The sequence below is a fragment of the Dunckerocampus dactyliophorus genome, chromosome 3 (genome assembly GCF_027744805.1).
Source record: "Dunckerocampus dactyliophorus isolate RoL2022-P2 chromosome 3, RoL_Ddac_1.1, whole genome shotgun sequence".
In the NCBI taxonomy this organism is placed as follows: domain Eukaryota; kingdom Metazoa; phylum Chordata; class Actinopteri; order Syngnathiformes; family Syngnathidae; genus Dunckerocampus; species Dunckerocampus dactyliophorus.
The window spans coordinates 8,592,554-8,608,348 of NC_072821.1; the positions used below are offsets into that span (position 1 = coordinate 8,592,554).

General features: G+C 39.1%; 1 protein-coding gene across 6 annotated transcripts in view; it reads right to left on the reverse strand.

Moving 5' to 3' along the window:
• esrrga (estrogen-related receptor gamma a) overlaps nucleotides 1-15,795 on the reverse strand; it is a 96,073-nt gene that overhangs the window by 65,069 nt on the left and 15,209 nt on the right. The gene's annotated exons all lie outside the window — the stretch shown is intronic.

Below are 15,795 nucleotides of genomic sequence, written 5' to 3' on the forward strand. Positions count from 1 at the left end.
AAAACAGGAAAGCTGTTAGCACAAAGGCAATAAAATAAATAAAGTGGTCCACTAGGGGCAGGTCGTGTAGGAGAGAGCAGCAGGGAGGCATGTGCGGTATCACACACACTCGCACAACACGAGCATGCTTGCAGGGCCGGGCGCTCATCCGTCACTCACCAGTCAATAGCCGCTTGTTCAACATGAAGGTAATCAGTAGGCAGCCTCTTTGCTGCTCCATCATCACAAAGACAGCTACTCACACACACGGACACACACACAAACACACAGCGGTGGCTTATGGAATTTAAAAATTAACCTGCACAACAATTTCCTCTGGTGATGAAATTGTTTCTGGTATGTTCCCCTGCCCACACCTGCGTTTCCTTATTCCTCTCCCTAAGGAGAGTCCCGTTAATGGCACTTGTAATTAACAACTATCTTCTTGCTGTCTATATCTCCCCTTCCCATCCTTTGTCCACTTTACTATCTTTCTGCCTGTCTCCCTATCACCTCCTATTCACTGCCATCTATCTCTTTCTCCTGCTCTTTGCATTGCCACTCTCTTTTTCTCCCTCTCCCACTAAAACCCTTCCTCTCTCTCTCTTCATTGTTAAAGGCAGAAAGCACAAAAGGGGTTTTTAATTAAGGCAGGATGCTGCTAAACGAGGGGCTTCTAAAGTCCAGTCGGGCTGTAAAAGATCCCTGCTCTACTGGGACCCATAAAACAGAGACAGCGTCTTGACGAAGAATGGGAGAAGGGAGGCTGAGGGTGGGGGTTGGGGGTGGGACAGGGAATGGATATGGACAGGGAAACAGGTAGGCAGACAGAATGTAAGGAAAGAATGGCTGCCTTTCTTTTTTATGCTTTATTCACTTTGCAAGGGCATCCTGAATCGTGAATTTGTGTGTAACACTGTTCAATACAACTAAACACAACAATAAAGTCCAAATACTCACTCTTTGAAGTTATAAAAATACTGCAGTGGAAAATTGGTATTGTATTGCTCAAATTGTACTGAGCAGCTTTCCTATATAGCACTAAGTTCCATTTCAATTTCTATGGTTATCTTCACACTTTTCCCCCCCTTTGTCGCTATTCGTATTTGCTTCTGTGGTCGCATCACAAAATCCACAATGATGCTCACTGAGCTGGACTCTCACGAGACGTGCAGATGTCACGCCAAATGATGACTTTTGTATTATTATTTTTATTCCAAATGAAGGTGTTCTACATTCAGTTATGTCCTGGGGCTTTATTGGGGCTTGATATTTTATGTCAGTCGGCTCCACACAACAGAATGTTGTCAGTTAAACACAGAAAGAAGTTATTTTAAAGTCTTCTTGTTTGTTTTAGCTTTGAAGTTAAAAAAATGTGGAACTGGCTGACACAGACAGACGTTTTTTTTATTTTTTTTATTTTTACGTGATAAATCCAAGGTACAGACGTGAAGCTAATCTAGCAGATTACCAAGATAGCGACAGAGTGGTGAGACTTGCCTTAAAAGAAAGACTTTGATGATTTTTAGCCTCCACTATTCCGCCTCAAAGTCACTCTAATTCAAGCCAGTCCATTAACGGAAGCTTTGTGCTATCCAGCAATGCCTATAAATCCATTTATCTGATGCTCAGGCAGGCCTTTAGTTGAGGATGAAGGGGAAAAGTTTCCGGATGCAAATCAAGACAGAAGAAGGCACGTAAAAAGAGGACATACCCACACACAGGGTGTTAAGAGTAAGGTGGAAGAAATGAGTGATGGAATAGAAGGAGATCACTCAGATTTGCCCACTGAAGGCAGAGAAAACACAGCGATGACAGGAAAAAAAAAAAAAAAACGCAGCGGAGCCATTTAAGCAGATGACGTGATGGCCATGATTTAATCTTTTTTTCGCTCTTTATGCACTTTTGTGTCCCTCCCTTTCTGACGTCAATCCCTCCAAGTGCCATTAAGTGAAAGAGTTTAAGTACCAAAAGATCCCATTTTTTCCTTCTTCTTTTCCTTTCTCCCTCGCTCACACCTTTTCTCTCTGCTTATAAATGAAAAATAATGGCCCCAGAAGGGGGAGGAATAAAAAAAAAAAAGAATGGGAGAACATGCGAGGAGGAGGAAAGAAGATTAAGAAATCAGTCAGTGCACTGTGCCGACCGAGAGGTTGAATGCATTTATGTATGTATGTTATCAGTATAATTATGTCGCTATGTAGCGGCGGCTTGCTGCTGAAAGAGCAATCTTATTGTGCCCGTGCGCTCCCCAGATGAGTGTTGAAAGAGCAGCAAAGGCTGGTGTCTCCTCTTTCCTTTATGTTTTTAAGTGTCGAAAAAGATTTATACAAAGAGGAGAAGTGAACGCAGTTGTGCTTTACGGGATGATTTCAGTATTTAGCTCTGACTTGACTCTGTCACTTAAAGGGTTTATTTAACTCCCTGACCACAACATTAGGCAATGGCATCTAATACGAGAGCTGGACTAACTTTGCCTCAATAATGCTTCGTTTAGACTGATTCTGTGACAAACTTGTGTCATCGTCATTTGTTAATATCAGTTTCTCAAATGTTCTGAGTCTTGTGAAAAATGAGTGTTTTATAAAACTAATTATATTTTTTTCTGTGATTTTTGCACACAAGGTGTTAATGTCTATTACTTAAAATCACGAGTAACTGATTCTATTAGAATCATGATTTAGGAATATTAGCACTGATTAGATTGTTAGTCATGTTAGTTGGGGACCCAACATTTGTTTGTGTCTTTTTGATGATTAATTATAATCTGTTAGTTCCAAAAATGCAAAAAAAGGGTTATTATAACATTAGCTTTATTATCCATTTATTGATTGAAAAAAGAGCTCTCAGTCTGATGTCGTACGGTTCTCAACTGGTTTAGCTGCGAGACCCCCATCACCCCTCGATGACAAGTGGTGACCCAAATTGCGGGAATTTTTCAACTCAAACTTCTCATATGTCTTATATTTTAAGGGCCTGTTTTTCAACAAAATGTAAGCTGCAGCACTAAGACGCTGTCTCTTTATGGAGTGCTCTTCTCTAGCAGATATCTGCAACTGTGTGTCGGACGGAAGTTAGGTCCTTTCCCACTCAAGCTCGACAGTCGCCCAGAAAAATAGCATGCACCTTGAAGCGGCGTAGCAAGCGAATAGTGCAGACAATAACGTGAGGTGCATTAACAGACAGTCGGTCATTCCATTATATTTTAATATAATATACCCGCGACCCACTGAAAACAACTGCGCAACCCACTTTTGGGTCCCGAGCCACCAGTTGGTATAGTAGATCCCTGCTTCTCGTGGGGGTTACCGTCCAAGACGAATGGCGAAAAAGTCCAACTAATGGACACACCTATAAAAAAATTCAGTTTTAAACATTGAGAGACAATTACAGGTTTACAGAAGACATGAGTGAACTAACAAAACATGCAGTTACACAACATCATGTCTTGCCAAAGCATCTTCCTGGTGAAAAATGTACAGTGTAGCAACTCCCGAGACAGCGCCCCCTGCTGCAGTCAAAGCCGCAGCACATCTTTTTCCACTGCACTGCACTTCCTATTTCAGTTACCATGAAAAAACTTACAAAGCAGAGAAGAGAAATCCACGAATATGCAATGCGGGGGAGAGAATGTTAAACCACAGAGTTCAAACTGCAACCATAACAATAAATATATACAAATACTGTATGAATGAATGAATACCTCTCTGACAATGGCTTCTGTCTATCCTGGTGTTTCTTCCTGGACCAAATTGAACCTGACTCTCAGTGATGACTGACAGCTTGTTTATATACAGTATTTTAGTTATGTGACTATGTCGGAGTTCCCGTGGACATCATCTATTCAAGTAGCCGATCTTGTTTGCAGTCCATGGTATTTTCTCTTTCTTGCCTTTCCTCTTTTGTCTCTTCACGATCCCTCACTTCTTTAAGGGATTGCAATAGATGGAGAGCGACACAGAATGATGTTGGAAGACAAAAAAAAAGAAAACATCAAGGCAGAGAGGCGTGTTTTTGTCTTTGTGTTGGGAGGGAAGGTGGTCCACGGAGCCGTGACAAGCTGTCATTAGAGCGGCCAACCTGATGCAGCGGCCTGACAACTGGCAGGGACAAACGTACAATCATCGTATTAGAGCGCAGTTTGCCTCACTCTGTCGCCGCGCCGCTCATGCTCTATTTTTCTCCGCGCACTCTTTTATTATATGAAGTCTTTGGACTGCAGCCTCGCTAGATGGCGAGACATAAACACAAAGTGAGATCGAAAACAACTCCAAACTGTTTTTTTATCCACTCTTAGAAGTGGAGGGAAGTCCCCCGACCAAATCAGAGGGTTAGACGTTACTAAATGACCGGCTTGAGAGCAACACTAGCTGGAAATTGCAATGCCCCCAGAAACTGCTTGAGTGCTGAGGCATTCAAACATGGAGAGGAAGCACCAAATAAAGTAATTAAAAAAAAAAAAAGGACTATAATATCATGGCCCAGATACCATTCAATATGCCCTCTAGTGGCTGTGAGCAGTATAGAGGCTGACATGAGAATAATCTGAGTAGATGCCTGATCAAACATTGATCTCACATTTCACATTTCAGATTACTAAAAGCAAGAATTAATGTATTAAAAAGGGTGTACAGTTGTCCATGGCTACATCGCTTTACAGCGTGTTTATCCAAAAATTAACTAATTATTATATGGTCACTGTTTCATGATTGACTATGCCCTATTAGTACTCAAAAATACTGAAAGACAAGTCATATGTAATATTCTGGTCACTACTCGGTGTCAGTAATGTTACATTGATGAGACATTACCTACAGTCAAGTCAGCCATGACATGTCCAACATGACATATTGAAAAAAATGTTCTCCCAATCTGTGTGGCAGTGGTACATTTTTGGCTTCTTAGTTTGTCCTTCTTCCCCACTCCATTTCAAACCCTTTCTTCATTAGAGGCTAACTAGTTAGCTTGGTAGCATGCTATGTTTAAAGTGACGGCCCTCGCGTGCGTCTCTGCCGTGATTCTGTAGCCTGCGCATCACGCTGAGCAATGTGTTGTGTTGAGTGTAAAGGTGACTATGGGGGTTAGTTCGTGTGTATAGGGCTCTAATAAATGTAACAATTGTACCTAGAAAGATATAAGCAGGTTTTCTATGCTATCTGAAAATATTCAATGTATTAATATTGAACCCCACTTTGCGTAAATTCACTTATCACGGTGGAGTCTGGAACCAATTGTGTATGTATGCTCACCTGCCAGCATTAATAATAATGGGCCAAATCACTGAAACACTATTAGTGTGAATGCTCATCGCTCAGCTTTAACACGGCAGAAAAATCATGTTTTTGGGCATGACAGGGTGATTGCTTGCCTCTCAGCATTTACACAAGATGGAAAAATATATTTGCTGCAATAGCGCTAAGGAGAATGCTTGTCTCTCAGCATTCACACATTAGGAATGAACATTTCTGAGAATTGCTCCACATAACACAGCAGGATTTTTTTCTAGTTTGGAGTCTGCCATTGTATGAGTGAGATGTTGCTGGGTCTTATATTTTTAGTGTGAATGCTCATTTCTTAGCACACACACAAAAGAATAAATGTTTTCCGATACACAGTGCGAATACTTGTCTGTCGGCATTCACATGACAACGAAAGTTGATGCACAATACTATTGGTGTGAATGTTTGTCACTCAGCATTCACACCAAAGTCAGAACGTAAAAAAATCAGCTTAAATTGCTGCATGTGAGCCTTTTGTTTAAACATAATGGTAAGTCGATGAAAGCCGCTTGTAGCAAATGCATTTGACAAACATAAGTAGAAAATCCAATCTATACGAAGAAGAGGAGAAGGAGGAGGAGGCAGAGAAAGCAAAAGAGGCTGAAGAAAGCATTAGAGGAAGAGACGCTAGAAGTGCTGACAATGTAGCCTGCGTGGCTGGCTAATACCTTTCCATCACACCCAGCATTGTGCTCGCCATGCTGATAAGAACACACAGTCCAATAAGCAGAAAAACCTTACACAATTCTATCTGTATGATACTGGCAATGCTTTGGAATGGAAAAGAAGGATGGGGAATATATTGAATTAAAGAACAGGCTAAGGAGAGGAGCCAAGAAAGTTCTTTTATACAGTATTTCCATAGTCAAATGAATACAACCATGTCATCAATAGACTGAATTGCTTTCTTTTTGTATGGGCCTGTGTTGTTGTGCCATGTTCAACACTTGAAGTGTGCAGGGTTGCTGAACTACCTGCATGCACAAACACAACACAACACAACACAACACTACCTACACTTGTTTCGCCAACAGACTACACTGTTTTCTTGCCTGTGCTAGCAAAGTAGTAGTCTTGATCAAAAACATTAATACAATAAGGACAGTATGTACTTGTTTGTGAAACCTACGTTTTACAGTCCTGACCTGCCTCACACAAAAGGGTGAAAATTTGTCAAAACATTCACCCCAACTGTGCTGCCTGTGCTGTTTTCCGGACAAATACACCACATGGTGGCGCTGTTATTAAACCCCAAAAGTTTGACCCCATAAGTCCAACTGAATTGAAATTTCTCACACAGCCCAATCATCTTCAGCCCAATCACCATGAAATTGTACACACCTTTAGGGGACTGGCAAGCACATCTTTGTAAAATTTGAGCAAGATTTTCTGAAAAACATGGCTGCCATTTTAAGCAAAACGTTTATTAATTCATTCAATTTTTTCGAAAGACAACCACTTCAGTACCGGCCATTTTAGACAATTTTGACTGATCTTCCGAGGCACACAGATTATTGTGTTCTATGGCTATATAAGCATGGAACCTACCAAAACAAAGATTAGAAAAAAAAGTTTCTACCTTTTTCCGTTCTTTAGTAATCAGCAGTAGAACATAGGTAAGTTTCAGGGAAATATGAGTTCCTGACTAAAAAAGGGAGAGAAGCAGCTTTTTGTGAATAGATACATTTCAAGCATAACTTTCACACTGACACAATTTTTTTGCTTTTGTGACATCTCAAATATCAAAACAACTACACCACAACATAAACAACACAAAAACGGGGTTGTTTTACATCAAAACAACAATTTATTTACTAATATGACACCATGAACTATTTACAAATTTCACATTTGTAACTGAAGTATGTGTGTGCATGTATGTGCACACGTGTGTGTGCGTGTGCATGTGTTAAAATTTCCCTACAATGCGTAAGCTTCTGCACGCTACACTCATCCACGCTCTGAGTCAGCACTTCAAGCATAACCTATAGGGGGCGTCGTTCCTACTGTAATTTTTTCACATGACTGGATATGATGCATTCCAATAAGTTGGAAATTGCTGCTCCTAGAAGTCTGACAAGTGCAATGAAATGACGCTCAAATTGGAAATTCCTTACAAATTTGGGCTAAATTCACATACTCCAACAAAAATCCCCACCCTGGAGACAATTTAAGGACAATAAAATAAAATGTAAATATTTGTCTGTATTTACTGCACATACAAAACACTGCAAATTTCATGTTCTGAATGGAAACCGGTGAGTGGATATTTCTGTTATATTCTCGCAGCATGAACTTATTTGGTCAGATGATTGATGCTGAAAAATAAGATTGTTTATCGTCAGGAGTTATCATTAAGTGTGATATTTCTTACTTCTCAGCAGTCTCGAATGCAGCATTAGTCCAAAAAAACCCAAAATGTGCTGGTGTGGGTCTGTGCAAGCTTTTGTTTAGATGTACAGACGCACAGTGTGTAGATGATTATAGTTGTTACCTGGGACAAAAGTGAACAGAGCAAAATCAAAATCCAACAGCGAGAGTTGAGTCAAAGCACTTTCCCTCCCACCGAGCTCTTTTTCTAACATTTTCTTGCTCTTTTGTCACCATTTCTACATCTCACACAAACACAAACACACACACCAGGGAGCAGATCAATCGTTACAGTGTTAGGCGGGCAGGAAACCTGTAATTCTCTTCATTGGCTGCAGAGTAAACCCCTGATTACATACAATCGATGTCATAATGGCCAACACACGTTCTATCCAATGGGCTGTCAGCTGGTACAGACACCAAAATGCATATCTATACTGCTCAGTGCTAAATATTAATCTTCACAGTCGAAAATGCAGAAATAGTTTTATTCATAATAAAAAAAAACCTTTGCAGGTTAATAACAGAATGGTGCCGTAAGCTTTTCATTTTAGCCCGGGGGTGTCCAAAGAGCGGCCCGTGGACTACTTGTGGCCTGCACAAGTGGCTGTTTTCTATTGGCCCGCAGCACAGTCTGAATACATAATTTAAGAAAGAAATATAAAAAAACAGCAGTCATTTTACAAGACTAAAGTCAAAATATTACAAGAAAAAAGTTGCAATATCACAAGAAAAAGTCCTAAGCAATATTATGTAATTATATAATGTAAGTAATATTATATTTAGTAGCATAAAGTTGAAATATTGAAGTAAGTCATTCTTTTTTTAAGTCGTAATATTATGAAAAAACAAACAAATCAGTGTATAAAGTTGTAATTTCTAGAAAATTAGGTTGGGGAAAAAGTTATAATGCTACAAGAATAATGTCAAAATATTATGGCGATAAAGTAAGAAAATAATAAATAATAATACAAAAAACAATAGCAGAAATAAAAAAACGCAGCTGTAATAAAGTGAAATATATACAGTATATATATTTACAGTCATGAAAAAAAAAATTACCAGCCTTGTTTCTTCAGTTTATTGATCCATTTTAATTCCTGGTACAACTAAAGGTACATTTCTTTGGACTAATATAATGATGATAACAAATATAGCTCATAAGAGTTTCATTTAAGAGCTGATATCTAACATATAAGCTGTTTTTGTTGTCATTGTTATATTTGTCCAAACAAAGGTACCTTTAGTTGTATCAGGCATTAAAATGAACAAGAAACTGAAGAAACAAGGGTGCTCTAATCATTTTTTCCATGACTGTATGTACTGTATTATATGAACATAAATATATAATAAAGTGAAAATATTACGCAAAAAATAGTCCTTTTCTAACAAGAAAAAAGTCACAATTTTACAAGAATAAACTAGTAATGTTATGAGCGTAATTTTAGTAGCATAGCGTTGAAATATTAAAGAAATATATGTTTTGTTCTTTAAAAAGTCATAATATGAGAATTTTGGGAAAATTAGGTTGGGGAAAAAGTTATAATATTATGGGAATACAGATATAATATTACGAGAAGAAAATTTATGGCGATTGTTTAAGAAGACAGTTGAAATACTTGGAAAACTTAAAAAAAAAATGCAAAGATGGGAAAAAAAAAGAGCAAAGAGCAATGCTCATACCAATAATATGCTTGTCAGCTATATCACAAAGATGAATGCAGTTTCTTGAGATATATATAACTTCTTAGCATATCTACATGTGTTGCTTTAACAAAATACTGTATCTATGTGTCCCCTGCATCCTTTCACTTTTCAGTTTGTGGCCCTCGCTGGAAAATGCTTGGACACCCCTGTTTTAGTTGACTTTTAGTTTCTGGAAAAGGCTTAAAAGAGGAAAAGAACAATCTTACATAACAATTAATTAATGATGATTAATTGTTGTCTTGAAGCCGTTGAGGCAAAATGGAGTGCACTACTTGGCTGCAACCAGCAGGGGTGCTGTTCATTCAATCTCAAGAAGTACAACATGACATCAGCTGCGGCGAAGGCATGATGTGCAGCATTATTCTGAAACAGGAGTTCAGAACATTTAGACGGAGATTCTCCCGTATGATTAAATTTTAATCATCATTTTAATTTTAATCGTCCTCTTAGTTGATCAAAGAAATGTACCTTGCTTGCCCTTTCCTAATGTGTATTAAAAGAGAAGCTAATCCTTCATACCACACTTAAATATAAAGCTATAACACAATCAAAAACACAAAAAAATAGCATCGGCACCGATAAAAGGGAAGATTATCCAAAAAAGGAGATAAAAAGCCGACCTTGAAACACAATTTGCAAGTGGACAAAGGGTCAACATATATAGATAAAATGTGTTTTTGGCCTTAGGTGTGACAAACGAGACACCCCACCGGTTGCAAACAACACTGCAGCTGTCCAGTATGCGAGGCAGCCCACAGAGTGATGTAATGAGGGTTAAGACTTACTAGGCCCCACTAGTGGGACTATTAGGATGGATCTTGGGGTTTGTAAAGTTTACACACCAACATCCTCTCTCTCAAGTGAATGGATGAGCAGTTGGGTGTGTGTGTGGGGGGGCTGGGCGGGCGGGTGTGTGGTTGCACACATGCAGGGCAAGCTCAGCCAAACGTTATTGATTAGGAATTATGAGCTTTTCCAAACAGCAGCCCAGCAACTGCAGAATGTCGAGTGTTTTTGTTGTATTTGTCGTCACACGGTGCAGATGTCAAAACTGCTCTTTTTTTCCCCCCACTGTGAAAGCCAGATTCAGATATCAGGCTGTAGTAAAAGGTGATCGAAGTGACAGTATGTGGACAAGACACGAGCATGTCCGGGGTTCAAGCGGCAAGGCGAGTGCACAGAAAACACTGTCAGATGAGAATCTTAATGATTTAGGTCATTTTTCTGGTGAGCACTTGCTGATAAATGTGTTGCCGTCTGCTGCTATCTTTGTCACCGCAACACACAAACACACACGCACCCGAAACCCTTTCCTTCGGTCTTCTTTATCAGCCGTTTTCACTGAGTGATTGTCTACTGTAACAGAACAATGCTGAAAACCTCAAGAAGAGGACGAGGAATGTCTACTGTATGGGAATGTATACTGTATATACATATACTGTATATATCACGTACCGCATACACTCACAGGACACGACATTAGGTAGACCTGTGCAATATAAACAGACGCAATAGTAGAGCTGGAATAGAAAATGATGCATTTATGGAGACAATCATCCTCAGTTTTGCATGTTTTTGGTAATAGTAATGGTTAATACGTTACATGAAGGAACATCACATGTGGACACTTGCACAATTCAACATGTCTGAAAAGGAGGAGGAAGAAGCCGACCTCATTTAGTCCTACTCCATGTCTCAGCACTTCCTGATAGTCTATTCACTTCCTGTGTTTAAAGGTTGCCACGTCACAAGAGCGAGAGAAAAGAGTAGTGAAGGTATAACAATAAATAGTGCATCAATAAATAAATAAATACAGGAGTGAAAACTTACAGAAACATTGAACAATGTACAAATAAATGCAGGCTATTAAATTATTAGGGTAAATGATGAAATGATGACAGATGAATGAAATCAGGATAAATGATATCAGACTGCTTCTTCCATCTACCTTGCACTTGCACTCTTTGTTCAACCGGCTCATACTGGTACTTTGTTTTGAGCTCCTTGCTCAATCCGTTACATTATTTACTCCACGGATATGCTAAATGTTTTTAGTGTTGTGTGTATGACCCTACAGAGGAGAAGCGGTATAGAAAATGGATGGATGGATGGTGTGTGTTATGTTTCGCTGCAAGATATTATACATAACAGCTTTCAGTATGATGCAAACCAGTGTCAATCAAAAGTGAGCTTTTTTTTAATCTATTTGATCCAGCTATTCTATTTACTCCGATTGGAGGCGTAACTATAGTTTTGGAAAATGGCTGAAAATGGCTATTTTGCAGGAAACGTACGTCCACCTCTTGAAATGACTACGAATGTAGACTTGATCTGATGCATACATTTAGTCGACATTTTCAGGCAACAGTGGAAGTTAATACTGTACATGCAGAAAAAGACGGAAATAGGCTGATTCTTTTCATGAAACAAAAGTCACTGATCAAGGTTAGTGTTTATATAAAAATACATATATATACAGTATATACATACACATACTGTATATATATAAGTGTGTGTGTATGTGTTATCATCAAGTATTCGTGGTGCCTTTGCACACACTTCCCGTGACATTTCTCCTCCCCGCTACCTCACACGAGAAACCTGGGCAAGGTGCGGCAAACAGATGAAATTGCACACAAATATAATAAAAATAAGTACATAAAAAAACAAAATATCTCCAATCGGATTAAAAGCACTTTTTTTTTATTAAGCAGATGGTGAAAGAGGATTTCCACTCGAGTAAATATGACAGGGCTTTCAAATGTAGGAAGGGAAGGATGTGAAGGAGCGACAAGGAGGGAATGTGTGAGAGAGAAGCTGTAAAAGAAGGCGAGGACAGGAGTGTGTGCAGTAAAATAGCAGTACATTGAAGGAATGAGGAGGGGGGAGAGTGCAAAAGAGGATAAGTAGAAATGGAAGTGAGGAGACACAAGTGGGGTGAATTCTTTAAGCAGATCAGATTTGAGGAAATTGGGCTGTCATGACAGGATTGCCATGATTTACACCTATCCATCACTGTGAGCGACGAGCAGAGGAGGATGCACAACAATGCACACCACCACCAAACTTCACAATCTGACCTAAATAGTCTCCCTTTTTACCCTGTGTACATTTTATATTCAACAAACGCTGAATACATTCATACATTTTCTACCACTTATTCTGTTCAGGGTCAAGGGTGAGCTGAAGCCTATCCCAGATGACTTTGGATGAGAGGTGGGGTACACCCTGGATTGGTCGCCAGCCAATCACAGGATATCAACAAACAACCATTCACACTCACAAGTTTCCAATTATGTTTATGGACTGTGGAGGAATCCAGAGAAAACCCACACAAGCACAGGAAGAAGAGACTCGAACCCAGAGCCTCCTGACTGTGAGGCAGACATGCTAACCACATGGTATTTATTTATATTATCTTTCAGGAATCAGGAATTAAGCTGCTTTTTTTCATAAAAATATGTTGAGGGTTCTGGTCGATCGAATTAATGAACATATCTGGGTGCAGATCAGGCTAAAAATGATAAATACATCATTTAAATGTTTTTTTTTTTACTTTTTTCTAGATATTTAAAGACACTGAACAAAGAGTAAAGAAATAATAATAATAATAAATACAAATTTAAAAAATAAAAAATATATAAAACACACACAAGCACATATGTAGTAATCCCTCGTTTATCGCTGTTAATTGGTTACGGACCCGACCATGATAAATGAACCAATGTTAATAAATGGAATATTTTTGTACTTAAAGGACAGAAAACCTTTTTAAAAGCTTCTAAATATGTTTTTTTTTTTTAACATTATTAGAGCCCTGTAGACATGAAATAACACCCCCTAATCACCTTTACACTCATATAACCAAATATAGTAAACATAATACTGTACTGTAATGGAAAATATGACAGAGATTAGACATAAAGAAGACTGTAGGCAGACTGTAGCCATTGTGGAGTTTCCATAAAAATCACTCAGAAATCACTCTCTCACAAGAGCAAAGATTCTTTCCACGGTGCAACAACCATGTAGGACGCACATGCGAGACACAACATATGGGTGGATGCTGCATGAGCATGAGCCCATCAGTGCAGAGGGTACTGAACAATAGCTTCCTGTACTGTATAGTACGTGTACCCAGGCCTTGCATTTTCCTTCATTTCACAATGTCTATGCTTGAAAATGCTTTATTTAGGCCAAGAATACATCAAATCTGCTTGAATATGCATATTTTTGACTAATAATAGGCCGCAGTCAACCACGAAACGGCGATCATTAATTAATTAATGAATTCCTGAAAAACGTGACATAGTAAGGGCGTGACAATGGAACCGTGATATTGTGAGGAATTACTGTGTATATGGAATATATCATGAACGTTTGTGGACCACCAGGCACAATTCAATGCAGTTTGCAGCTAATCCATATTATAATTTATATAGAAATATGAACGGACTGACTTTGATGGAAAACAATGTGCTGTAAACCTGATTGAGATGACGCTTTGAAGGGGTGGGGCATAGATAAAGGCATCGAAAACCACTTTTTCCCTGCATAATCCTTTATTTTACCGTAAACACTTCCAGAACCCTGATGACAAAACTAAGACATATGCAGCAGGTGAAGGTGCATCTAAATTAGGATTGGCTGACGTCTGTTCTCGCCTGATTCTAGTTAATAGTATTATTCTGAATGAAGATTAAGAGCATGGGACGGGATACATTCATGTGACTGCGAGAAGGAGAAGAAGAAGAAGAAAAAAATCAACATCAATAATTAGTCTGCTGCACATTTTATGATGATGGTCATATGCTGCTGACATTCCTCCTCATCTTGCTGCTTTCAACCCCCTCTTTCCTCCCTCTCTCGTCAGATGCACCTTAGAGCTTGGTGTCTGGACCATCTGTTAAGGAATCTAATTCACATCCAGTCATAATCACATTGCTTGAGAGTGTCCACTATAGTGCTGCCTGCATGTCAGTTGTCTGCAGTCTACATGTTTTATAGGGGGGGGGATATGCATTGACATGTGACCTCCACTGTGTATGTTTATGTGTGGCCATGTTTGTGTGTAGGTGTGTGTAAGGCGGGCAGCGGTGACGGGGGGTGGAAGTTAATGAGAGGTGAGTGTCTGAAAGTCTGTCTCTCTCTTTCTCCCTCTCGCTCTCTCTCTGCTCCGCCAGTAATCCTCTTCTATAAATCTGCAATCCAATCAGCGTTGTCCACACACACACACGCACACACACACACACACACACACACAACACACACACAGAGCTGTTGTGAGGCCCATCTGTGTGTTAAGGCAATCTGCTTTATCATTATGATTACATTGGGCTCAGTTTACAGCAAAGTGTGTGTGCATGTGTGTGTGGGTGTGTGGGTGTGTGTGCCAGGGGTGCGTGGCTGGCTGACATTAATCACATTCCCATGGTTTGATGGCCTAAATAAAATGGGGAATAATATTGTTGCCGTCCAATGAAAACCACACAACTCCAAACACAAATTAAACATATCACTGGAATTACCTTCAAACTTTATAGCACACGCCGGAAACATGTTCATATAGCTTGAAATATTGTATTTAGCATACAATCAGAATCAAATATTATATATTACAGTATACAAATATTATGCTAATTGCATATAATATTAAATAATAACAAAAATGTTAATAAGTTATTTTATTTTAAATATATTTAGCTATTGTTGTGTAGCATTTAAAAAAAGCTTTATGAATTGTAATTAAAGATTTGTAAATGTTTAATGTTTTGATTTAGTTTTTTGCGTAGACCCTGAGGCGCCGCAAGTATATGCATGTGAGTGTGTGAAGTAAACTGTAAACAAATCCCATCAACACAGTCGGAGGTCGCTCACGCTGGCAGGAGCGCTCATGTGATCTGATGCTCGCCTTCTGCTGGGGTGTGAATGTGGAAAATGATCACATTAATCTCGACGTTTATTTTCGGCTGTTTGATCATAGAAATGTTGCTTTTTTTGACTGATTTGATATTTATACTTGATGTTTATCTGTTGATTGCAATGTGAGTTGTATCTATAATGCATTCTGTATTTATTTATTCGTTATGCATTGTTTATGCCAGTGTTTTACCCATCCATCCATCCATCCATCCATCCATCCATCCATCCATCCATCCATCCATCCATCCATCCATCCATCCGTTTTCTATGCCGCTTGTCCTCACTAGGTTTGCGGGGGGGGATGCTGGAGCCTATCCCAGCTAACTTTGGGCGAGAGGCAGGGTACACCCTGTTACAATAGAACGTTTCTGTATGTCTACTCCTTTCGTTATTGATTATTTCCTAACTGAAGAAACTACCTAAAAACTATTACAATGACATTATTTGGCATTTCTTTCCTTATTAGAAAACTGGTAACCTGGTACATGTTAAAGGAAAACTGCACTTTTTTTTTTGCACAATCCTTATGTGAAACATG